This window comes from Leuciscus leuciscus, assembly GCF_965113295.1.
Source record: "Leuciscus leuciscus genome assembly, chromosome: 5".
Classification (NCBI taxonomy): domain Eukaryota; kingdom Metazoa; phylum Chordata; class Actinopteri; order Cypriniformes; family Leuciscidae; genus Leuciscus; species Leuciscus leuciscus.
The window spans coordinates 20,777,101-20,789,475 of NC_138729.1; the positions used below are offsets into that span (position 1 = coordinate 20,777,101).

The following is a 12,375-nucleotide window of genomic DNA, read 5'->3' on the forward strand; positions in this document are numbered from 1 at the left end:
AGCTCCACTATTTCTATAAATAAACTATCAGCAAACGCCTGTGCGGAGTAGCCTATCTTCACACCGACGATAAGACACGCTCCAGGAATGTGTGCGTCTGTGTGTCCAGAATACACTTTGAAGTGAGAAGAGGCTTTGATTTGATGTGTAACTCCGAGATTGCGGCGTGCACGCCAGTGTTTATGCGTCTGCGCTGACATAGACGTGTTTGTTATTCCTGCTTATTGTCTGTCATCTTCTGTGTGGTTCATCTGGACGAAATCATTTGCATGTGAATGTATATCGCTATGAGTACCGCCTAATAGAATATGCAATTATGTATTACAATAAGCCATTGAACATCCGTGATGAGCCCTGTCATGGTTTGACAGACATATTTCAGACGTCTGTTTGACACTTCATTTCGTCCCATGCTAATGTAAAATAGCCTTTATATAGTTGTTATAGCATTCTGTTGTGTTTAGCGTCTATGTCACGGTACCATTTCGGATATTTCAACCAAATAACCATGTCTGATGCTATATTCATGGTAAATTTACGAGCTTGCATATGTCATCCACAGCAAACGACAACAATCAAGTGTCCGATTTGATCCCATACGTCTACCTCGATGTTCAGAGCGAGCCTTTTGCTTTCACACATGTGCCTCCTCTGCTTGTTAAAGAGCTCACAGTGAAATCTTAAGGGGTTCATCATTACATATTTAGTGGGCAGGCATCTGATATAGCTGTAAGGTTTTTAATGCAGCGCCTCATTGATCTGACGCACATGTCGGCTCCCGGGGTTACCGGACGTGCCTCCATTTGCATAAGGGCCCTGGGCAAGGTTCCTCTCACGCATTGATTGGCTTGTCCTAGGGAACCTCGCATCGCCTCCCCACATTGATCACTTTTTTTTTTCTTCCCTGAGATAGTGCTATGCAGAGTTCACCTCAAACGCATCCTCCCCAACCTGCTGGAGGAAGGAGTGTGGGAGAGAGGAGAGGAAGAAACTTTGCCACCAATATTTTAATAGTCGCTGCGCCGAGGGGGAACCAAGAGCGAGGGAAGGGTCAGGTGATGTGTATTCATGCCTCGGTTCAGGGTGGGTACTGAACAGGGTTTACAGATACAGCACACACACATATATATATATATGGATGGAACACGATTATAGAGTTACAGCTTAGTCATACACTCATACATTTTTTAGCATTTTATAACTTTTTCTATCCCTGATGTCTGCTTATAATGTTAGTCAAGGTTTTCTTGGACTAAAACAGTTGAATTTAAATTTTTCAGACTATTTTTCACCTTCTTCTGAAACTGCTATTCAGGGGGGGGGGGGGGGGGGGTTTATAGTTTTTTAAGATGACAATGTCTGATAGATTTTGTGTGGTGAGAGAGAACAACTGACTATAGAGAAATAATATATTGATTAAAACTGATTTGCGAATGAGTCTGAATCAGACATAGGAGTCAGGAATCATAGACTGTATTGGTCAGACAATTCACTTGATTCAATCTATTTAGATTGCTCTCTCTTACTATGGTTTCTAACCTTGAAATGAGCCACAGTACTTCCAGACATGTTGTTACCTAAAAAGTTAGCATTGCCCTGTCTTTTAGTAAGTGTCGTTAATGTATGTATTATTGTTGTCTTTTTTTTAACCTTGAATCGATATACATTCAAAAGTTTGGGCTCAGTAAGATTTTTTTTTTATATATATACATTTAGATTTTTATTCAGCAAGGATGTATTAAATTGATATTTAAATTGTAAATAAAGGCATTTATAATGTTACAAATATTCTATTTCAGATGAATTATGTTCTTTTTAATCTTCTATTCATCAAAATTTGCTGCAAAAAGTGTCACGCTTCCCATAAGAATATTAAGCAGCACAACTGTTTTCAGCATCGATTATAATAATAAGCAATGTTCCTTGAGCATCAAATTAGCATATTAGAATGTTTTCTGAAGGATCATGTGACACTGAAGACTGGAGTAATGATGCTGAAAATTCTGCTTTGCCATCGCAAGAATAACAATTTAACTGTTTTGCATGTATTTGATAAAACAAAATGCAGCATAAGAGACTTCTGCGCATATATATATATATATATATATATATATATATATATATATATATATATATATATATATACATTTTGCAGACCTCAAGCTTTTGTATGGTAGTGCAATCTTTCTATACTTAGGCAGGAAGATTTTGAGCTTTGAAAGTTTCATTATGTTTATATAGTACATTTTATTTCTACAAATAAAGGTAAATGGACATTTTTCATAATCCATTTGAGATATTAAGAACATAAGGCATAAAAGATGTAAAATGGAGCGTATCCTAGAGAGAAACTTTGTTACATTTATACTCTTGCAGGTGATCTTTAACGCAGTTCAACATTCCACTCTTCCTCTTGATTTTGTGCGGAGTGCCGCACATGACCTCAGGAACAAACAAATCCCTCTTTTGCCTTTCCACGTGCTTTTCCTTCCTTCCATCTCTCTCCCTTAGAGCCTACGGCAAGGTCTGCACACAGGACTAAGGCTAGTCCAGGAGGACAACATCCCTCCATCTTTCACATTTGATTTTCTGTCTGCGTCTCTTGCTCTTATACACACTTTCTTTGTTCTTTTCACTTGTGCTTTGTCTCCTCTTCTTCATAATTAGAAGCCTTACACTGTGTCCTAATCACGTGTGACACGATAAAGCAATAACAATAACAGATAAAGCAGTAGCTATCTATTCCATGTTTGTTAGTCTAGATTTTTTATGATCAAGCACATAGTGTTGAACAAAAGGACATTTTGTCAGTCGCTTGGTTGTGATGGACAGTGAAAAACAAAACATTTTAATCTGTATGACTTTTTCTTGTGAAACACAAAAAATATACATATATATTTTGAAGAATGTTGATAACCAAACAGTTTTGGTAACCATTGACATTCCACTTTTGTAAAAACAGAAAAGAAAAAAGTTTGGAACGACATGAGGGTGAGTAAATAATGACAGAACTTTTAGTTTTGCATGACCTAAACCCTTTAAGGAAAGGGTTTGAATTAGACCCGGATGATTTGGAACGACATTCAAAACAGAAAATGAAGAGCAATGTTCCATATTCTGGAAAACAAGAGGCCAGAAAGAAAGAAAAACAGCTGTGAAAGTGCTCTATACCGAAAGAGAACCACTACACTTCGCAAATGTCACTGAACTCTGCACCTTCAGAGGATGTTGGATATCGGTTTCTCCATGAACTTCAGATGTTTTACCTCCTCAGTATTTTTTTTTCTTCTCATTTTTCTCTCGCTTTCATTCAGCATTCTGCTTTTCCCTCCATATGTGTTTCAAAACTGATTGAACGTCAGCATGTTTTATAGCACCGTGTGCTCTTTGAATCAAACTTTCTCACTCTCCACATGTCATGAGAGCATTCTGGGTATTCATAATATCATACATGTCCAAGCAATGCCGATTATCCTATAGATTTGAACCTACCGTGGAAGTCTGCTCGCCTCCGCAGTGCTCCTGCAGAGAGGCGAGAACTTCTCGCTTCTGAACACGTAGTCAAATCCTGTTTGAATCTTTTACGAGACCCTTTTTTTTTAACTCTATATTTTAGTTATGTACCTGCGGTAAAACATATTTAATTTTTAAGCCCGGGAAGCCGACACTGAAAAGAGATGAACTGTTTTATGTGCCGTTTTAAGGTTTTATGTGCTGTGAATTATGGTGGGTTGTGTGAAATACTGGAGAGATGGTAAAGGGAGCATCAACAGCTCGTGGTGTTCTTTTGATGTCATCTTAAGACTTACGACTGTGGCGGTGGTGTGGTGTTGCTTCCCACTGCGGATGCCTGTAGGTTTTTGCTGGTCATAAAAGTGCGCACACATACCTGAACTCAGATTGAGGTATCACAGAGATGGGACCTACACCTCGAGGAATGAGAGATGTCGGCCCTCAGTGAAATGGGACGTTGATATGAGCAATGTGACTGAATCAGCTTGGGTTAGGCTGAAAGTACACTACTATTAGAAGTTTCTCATTGAGCAATTCCTCAAATAAAGCCAAACACTCACCACAAAACTGAAGCTCGACATCCTGTGTGCATTTAAAAACTCAGTTTCTCACACTTTACACTATTATTCACAAACTAGACGTTTCACTTAATTCTTCCCGACTGTAGCAGCAGTTTGTTCTCACACAGACTCACATACGAGAGTAGATTCTTAATGTGACCAAACAACTTGGAGAAAGGGCTTGCACTGGTTTTGTGGAGATGTGGGCAGCAGTTTGACATTTTTTTGTTGTTGTTGTTGCTGCACACTTGCAGCAAAACAGCAGCGACAAGCACTCATTGCGCATTGCGTGTTGGCTACGCTCGTCTTTTTGTCGCTATCTTCTATATAAAAGGGAGCTTCAGTCTTGCAGCGTGTTTGGCTATGGTGGACGTTTGCTTTTATATATGGCCTGCTCTCTCATACCTTAAAAAAAAGCATAATTTCAGTTTACTTCTTATCTTGACAGTGTCAGAATCCCTCTATATACCCTTCCAGAGCTGCCCCATCCCCCTTTCTTTAACCTCTTACCTTATTCTCTCCCCCTTTTTCTTGTTCATTCTCTCTCCAGCTCGTCCTCCTCAGGCTTTTCCACTGTGATGCCAAAACTCGATTTACCCCTCATCACTGTCTCTTTTTCTCTCTTAGGGGACACATTCTTGATTTGGACTCATTTCGCATTGATAAAAACACTAGGGGGCACTGCTTATCCTTTGTAACGGCTTTTGCATAGACTAAAGGAGATGAGAGCAGTGTAGGTGTGTGTGTGGAGAATGAGATTTCTTTACTTGCTTTTCCAATCTACATTAACAGTTGAGCGGGACAGTTTACCCCCATAGCCTGTTTTCCTTGTCTTTCTCACTAGTTGTCTTACCTTTTTTGTGTGTGTGTCTATTACATTTTGTTCCAAAGAAAATACGTTAATGTGATCTTGAGGTATCCGCTAGTCTATGTTACTTTCTTTTGCCATTTTTCAAGCTGTATTTATCCATGCCTTCAAACTGACCTGCCATCTCATATTCAGGTCACATGTGTTTCACACACGTACACATACTAACAATAGCCCGGCGAGTTTATTTGACTCATCGATGACATTTAACTCAAGAGTGTGAGTTAGTCAGCACCTCGGATGTCGTATCGCAGTTCCGGATACTTGGAAATTGAGAGTAGACACATGTAGTCGTTTTGACGTGACAGTTGTGAATTAACGTCTGAAACGAAAAGAAAATTAAAAGCTACATGAAAGATACTTTATGATTCCTATAATTGATGCATCTCCGTTTACGAACTCTACGAATTTTGCGCTTCACATCCAGAGGCGTCAAACACGACAAAGAACAAAGGAAACGGCAGAAACTGGCTTCTCACTATTATAACCACAGAAGGAAAAATTCACAAATGACAAGATAATCACTGCATTCGCACTTACCTTTATCAGCACATAAATGTCTTCTGTGGCTGCAAACTAAATAAATAAAGTGTTTTTATCCTTGAATGTCCTCAGCTGTGGTTGGTAATTGCCACACTCTGACAAATCGCTGACAGCAGTTAAATAGTTAAAAAGATAATTCTGCTGTAAGTGGTGTATTAGGGGGAAAGGTCATTCTTGACCTATTTAGAACGTTGAATCCCTTTCCTAGCGAAATCCAGACTTTGTCCCTTTGTGCTTGAGTGACATGGGCTTTCTCTATAATAACATCCCTAGTAATGGGCCATAATAATATATATTGTGCTAATCAAAAAGTATACTACTAACTAAGTATACTAATAAGCATCAAACTGACAACCATCAATAAACGGATTGTACGACAATGCTACATGTTATTCAGTTGAAAGCTAATTATTGTAGTTCGTTTTGGGATATATGTGTATTTGTGTGATTTATATCAATTAAATAAGCATTACCAAGTTCTTTTTGGACTCTTTAAAGGACATATAGATACTTGTTACTTCTAAGATGAAAATCTCTCTTGGTGCTTTGGTAATACAGTATATATAGTACACTAAAGTAACTTATTTTGCTTGACCATTTTTGTAAATTTTTTTGCTTGACCATTTTTATTGACTCAAATTTTTAGCAACTAAAGAACTTTTTTTAAATTAATTGAAACTTTCTATTTAATAATAATTTTTAATTTTGTAAGACAAAGTTGTTCTTTTTCTTTAAGATACTGTGTGTGTGTGTCTGTGTATAAAAGTGTGTGAGGAGGTTGTGAAGCCGTAATAGGTTTTTTTTCCTTTTTTTTCTCTTCAGCCTCTCTTTCACACTCACCCTCTCTTCTCCTCAACTCCTGGTTAAAACGTAGCTGGTGGCTATGGGAAGTTAATTTCAGATTGTTATATATTTCCATTAATTTCGTCTGTCTGGTGCTGGACTTCCTTTGAGAACAGGGGTATCAGAGGCTCATTTTTGGGGGGTTCAGGAGTTCTTTCCCTTCGGCAGGCTAGTCGGAGCTTTAGAAACAGATAGCTGATAGGCGAGCGGTTTCGTCACGTTCATTAGCCATTGGTCCCCCTTTTTTTCTCCTCCAACTTTTGGAGTTGTGACTGAAAGGATGGGGTGAGTGCCTCAGAAAGTTTAAACAAAACGTCTCTGCTGAGAGCCCATCTGTAAAGCCCTGCAGCTAGTCTCATCGTAGAAAAAAAAGGAGGTTTGGCCTGACACTGACGTTTGTAAGTGCACGCGCACACACACACACACACACACACACACATAAGCGAGAGCTTCTTTCGTACACACCCACGTACTTAGAATCATATACAGACAATACGCAGTTGAAGCATACACACACCTGACCTCCTGGTACACTCTGAAACAAACGATAAAACTCCCTCGAGGTTTCAAAGAGACTTAGTATTTTGTTTTCTTCTCGAGTGGCTAAAGTGCACGCCTTTTTCTTTGTTAATAAAATGTATTTGTTTCATTTACTTCTCTTGCTTTCGTTTTTCCTCGTGAAGACAAACAGATTGTTAGTGTTATGTCTGGCCGTGGTCTTAGGCAGACATAACATGTAAATATGTAAGTGTTTAGATGTAAATACATGACTTTTATGTTTTAGCATCTTGTGCCATTTTCCGGTCAGGGTGTTTTATATTCACAATTAATTCCTAAGCAGATTTATTGATGTTCTGTCCAGCGTGACCCTATAAGGATGCCATATTCGTTGTGAAGCAGTTTGTAGTTAACATTCATCCAAATAATGGTAGTTTTATCATCGTGTGTACTCTCCGCAGCTGTATTTCTGTCAGACGTGCACTCTGCTCTGCTAGTTTGTCTCGGCGCGTTGACGGCGAGTTGGGCTTTCCTGTAAACACCTCGGGCAGCCTGACCCCTGTCTCTCCTGCCGTCTGCCTGAACCGGCCCTCACCTCCCCCGGCTGACGAGGCCCAGCCTGTACGTGTCAGTGGGCGTCTGAGTTATGACAGAACCGCGTCTCCCTCTTCGCTTCATCCCTCTCCGTCCCCTCATTCTTCCAGCCGGGAGAGTCAATGATCCAAAACTCTGTTAAAACAGGGTCAGCCCCACATGTGCACTTACAGGGTGTCAGTTTAACCTGCTCAAAAATACTTACGGCTATTATTATAGCTTATAAATCATTAAGAAAGTTTAATTATACAAAAATTTCATGGTGGAAATGTGCTGGATGACACATGGGAAGGAGAATTTAATGGGCCAGCAAGTCCCAGCACAGAGAGGGGAAATATTGAGGTTAGCTTTCTATTTTATGGCACTGCCGAAAGGCTGAGGGAGACACTTAGTCGGGTTTTGCCCTGTTGATACGAACGCTCGGAAATATACCGTTCCCTCGTTTCGACGCCAGCGCAATATTCACACCGTTTCGAAGGTGATGAAGATGTTGCTGTGATCGCACCTAGTACTTTCTTTAATAAAATCTCCCCTAATTAACACAAGACTTTAATTAGCCACCAGGATTGCATCTGTCTTTGTTAGACATCTGTGTTCCACAAAACTAATGTTTGTCACTTATTTTGTATCGTTTTTGTGGTGTGTTTAGAAGCACTGATGAGTAATGTAATGACTTTAAGTGTGTCAATCCAAAAGAGGTGTTCATTTGAATTGATTCCTCTGAATTCCTAATCCTTACCATAATATAGACATGAAGATAAGATTCAATAAAACATATATGAATGATTTCAATTTATATGTGATATATTTTAAGATAAGTTAATACTACAAAGTTAACACAGGGAATTGTAAAATTGTGTAATTGTCCTGGGAAACTTGGAAATGTTTTAGTTGTTCCAGGCCTTGAAATTTCATGAAAATGTATAAAAGGTCATGGAAACTATATTGAATTACAATATTTCACAAGCTACTAAAATGTATCTTTGTAAAAATGTAATGTTTTTTGTAAACCGCAATAGAAAATTATTATTAATTTTTTTACTTAGTAAGAAGGCCTTGAATTGATCAACAGTGAAAGTAAAGACATTTAGAATGTTACAAATGATTTCTATTTAAAATAAACTATGTTCTTTTGAACTTTCTATCAAATATTCCTGAAAAAAATCATCATGATTTATATCCAATTGAAAACGATGTAAAATCAACAACTGCCCACGATCAGTTGTAGCCGGCTGAATGAGCTGCACTACATGTGAAGATGTAAACAAAGAGTGAAGACACAAAAGGAGAGTTTGCCGTGATGATACGCACTCCCACACTTGTCGGTACAGTGTGCAGACTCCGCTCTCTCTCCAGGGTTCAAGGCATTGCAGGATCAATGCAGAACGGGTCCAAAATGAGGGGCCCCATCAGCCTTTTATCATCCAAACCGAGATCTCTCCTCATGGGCCCTGTGCCAGGCACAGCTGCTCCGGGGCCCCTCTTTCTCTGACGAGCACAAAAATTCATGCACACATACACACTCTGCTGGTGCATCTGTGTGTTTAATTCTCTATCAATATGTTTTCGCCATGTTAGATATTTGAAGTTTTGTCGGTTAGGAGCTGAGGCCCGTTCACACCAAAAATGATAGCTATGATGATAAACCATATTAGTGTCCACTCCAACACATGGTAATATATTGTTTATTCTAAGTGTGTGCAGCTTTAAATGCTCGGGCCCTTTAAAGTCAGGTGGACTGATTGGCTGATTGTTGCAGTTGTGATGTGGACTCTTCTTTTTTTTTTTCTTTTTTTTTTTTTTTTGAATGATATATTTTTATTTACATGGTAGTATGACGGTACTTTTTGGTAATTGAAGCATAAACCGTCAATGACGCCTCAAAGAGCTGCAAGCTTCAGGAGTCGCCTGTGTGTGGCCTTTATTCGACAGTGACTGATGCCCAAGCGTACCCCACCCCTGTGCCCCCTTCACTTGCTCTTTCACTCATCCTGCCCCCATGTTTCCCTCTTTCCTCTTGTTTTCCATGAGTGCAAGCTCGACACAGCACCGCTGCCTTTCCTGGCACGCCGCTCCTTATCCTCTCGCTTTTGTTTTCAGTAGGTGTCAAACGCTCACCGCTTGTGCTGTGTCAGTAAATATTTACCCGGCTTCCTTTTCCTCGGCCGCCTTTGCTGACGTGTGCATGTGTGTGTCCGTCCATGGAGCATCGCCTACTCGCCCCATCTCCGCTCACAAGGGTCCACTGATACCCGATTCTGGCCCAACCTTTCCGGGACAACACACTGGACGATGTCATGCTTCACACGTGGCGTTCCACTCAGCAACAGGAAGTAGAAGAGGAAGTTATCGCCGCTCACTCTCCACTTAAAAGCGTACATAAATCAAAAAACGCCCGCCGAGTTCCACTGTGGCGCCTATAAATGCACACGTACCTAGCAAATATACTCCTGGCTGGACACTCGCAGGGGTTAGATATATCCACACCGACGCACACGCTGCCTCCCCAGGGCCTCATATTGTCCTGGTGCTTAGGGTTTCCTTCCTGCCCCAAAGACAAAGGACGGGCAGGCGCTGAGGCCCAGGCTTCAAAGCAGGGGAAGGCGCAAGTGTTGTCTCTTCCTGTGCAGGGTGTCGGAGCTCCAGGGCAGCTGCCGCTGTTTTCTCAGCCCTGAGCGGGAGGCCAGAGGAATGAGGCCTGGCCTGTGCCCTCTTGGACCTGGAGAATGAAGAAAGGCCAAAACGTCCCACCTCTTTTGGAGCCCCTCTTGGCTTCAGAGGTTAGATGGTCTTAATGGGGTCAGCACAACTCTAGCGAAGGACACTGAGATTAGTTTAGCTAGCTGACACCACTGAACTATCAAACCAAAGAGCATTTATTTTAAAGAAAGACAGCATAAGTGTTATTTTCAATCAAAATATTTTACAAACAGTTTGTTGTGATGTTGATCATGCAATAGACGCAAGTCATTCAATGTGTGAACAGAAATAGTGTCGAATAGCTGTGGATGTCAATTTTTCGTTCTTTTGCTTGATGCAACTGTCAGTGGTAATTAATTCAATGTCACTTTAATTGTCATACATAATCATGAAATTTGTTCATTAAATTTGTATGTGGTGTGTATATATTGTTTGCAGTTTGAAACTATACTATATACTGTACAAATGATGCTGACATTTATATTGGTTTACATTTTAAGATGAAGTCTGATGAGCATTTAGCACGAAACGTCACGTTCATTAAATGTTTTTGAGAGTAACTTTTATTGCCTCAAATGTCTAAAGCAGTAAAGTCTGTCAAATGAAACAAAAAGCTCCAGGTCAGAGGCTTCAGTAAGTATGTGGTTTGTCTCTGCGGTTTTGTTTCTACCAAGTGTAATGGTGCAACACTCAAATATTCCTAAGTTAGCACTTATTTACACTAGGCTAAATTGTAACTTACACAGAGCTGGTAAAGCCCCCAGTAATCGGTAAGTAAAAGTAATCGTTCATTTGGAGTAAAGCGTTGCGTCATTTGTTTGTAGATCCAGCTTGGCCTGATAGTCTGTTATCTAATGTTAGATCCTGCAGACTATGCCAAAATTGTTAAATCCTTTGACATTCATATGTTTAAGTGTAGCTTACTGTAAGTGTCCACATACTTTTTAGGACCAGTGTATACTTTTGCCAAGACGTACTGCTGTTGTGTGGATGTGCATGTATGTAGCTGTGCGTGCTGTGCATCTATGTGCAGTGTTGGCCTTCTCTCACCAGTTGTAATTGGACAGTTAATCAATCAAATATTTAAGCTTCATTTTACCACGCAGTGGGATGTCCAGATTATGGCAGCAGTTTGGATGCATTAGTCTGGACTCAGCACCGATGCTAACAGCATGGCTTCCTGAATCAGCCTGCATCTGGATTCACATGCACGTGCGCGAGTGTGTGCGTCCGCACTGTCTTCCCTCACCATGGTAATTGCCGCTTTTTTCATGGTGCTATTTGTTGGTAAGCACGTTCCTTTTTAAAAGCTCATGTTATTTATTTATCTCTTCGCTACTTTATTCCTCCCTCATTCTTCTGGGAATGTGTTGAGTGGTTTTTTTCCCCCTGCCTCCAGGGACGCCATTGTGGATTACCATTCAGTTCTCACCTAATTATCTGGTGACTTGCACTGCCTTTGACACGTAATTATCAAAGGCCTAAATAATTGTCTTATTTCTTGTGTGTTTGCATGTAAGTCTCATGGAGAGCATTCGCTTTTGTCGCCGGGACGGCTGAAATGGCGGAGTATTTATCGCTGCACGAGAATCGCCTCCCCGCCTTTCTTATCATTTAACTCTCCTCTCTGTTTGTGTGTGCGCGTGTGTGTGTGTGTGTGTGTGTGTGTGTTTCACACTATTTTGTGTTCAAAATGCAGAGGCAAATAAAGAAGCTCTTCCGTTGCGGTCAGCTTCATTAAGGAAAATGCGATTTCCAACAACTGAAGTCGAGCAATTAGCTCACTACGTGACGTGAAGCCACTTAAAGTGCTAAATGCTGTATTTTACAGTAGAGGTCACTGAATAGGTCAAACAGAGGAAGAGAGCGAGAGTGAGAATGGGGGACGGGGGCAAGGATAAATGACAACGGGGGTATTTTGTCCTCATCAGCTGCAGGATTTAGCTGCTATCGGAAGTACTATTTCGGTTAGCTGGTCCAAAATCATCCTTGTGTCTTTAATTGGGTTTCTACTGATTGGGGTCTCATAGCAACTGGGCTCTCTAGCAAAAGACAGATGAAGAGAACAGTCTTAATGGAGCTTATAGGGAGAAAAGGAAAGGAAATCTGCTGTCTTCAGAGGTTTCCTGCTGGCAGTCCTTGATACTGTTTGACTGAATGTCACGGCTGACCATTTACCACCTCACAGCATTTCCAAAATGACCCAATGTAAACAAAATATTAAAAACAACCGGCTTTACACCAACTCCTGCCTGT

General features: G+C 40.4%; 1 protein-coding gene across 1 annotated transcript in view; it reads left to right on the plus strand.

Annotated features, from left to right (window-relative positions):
• Nucleotides 1-12,375, plus strand: part of arb2a (ARB2 cotranscriptional regulator A) — a 181,395-nt gene that overhangs the window by 106,304 nt on the left and 62,716 nt on the right. The window lies entirely within an intron of this gene.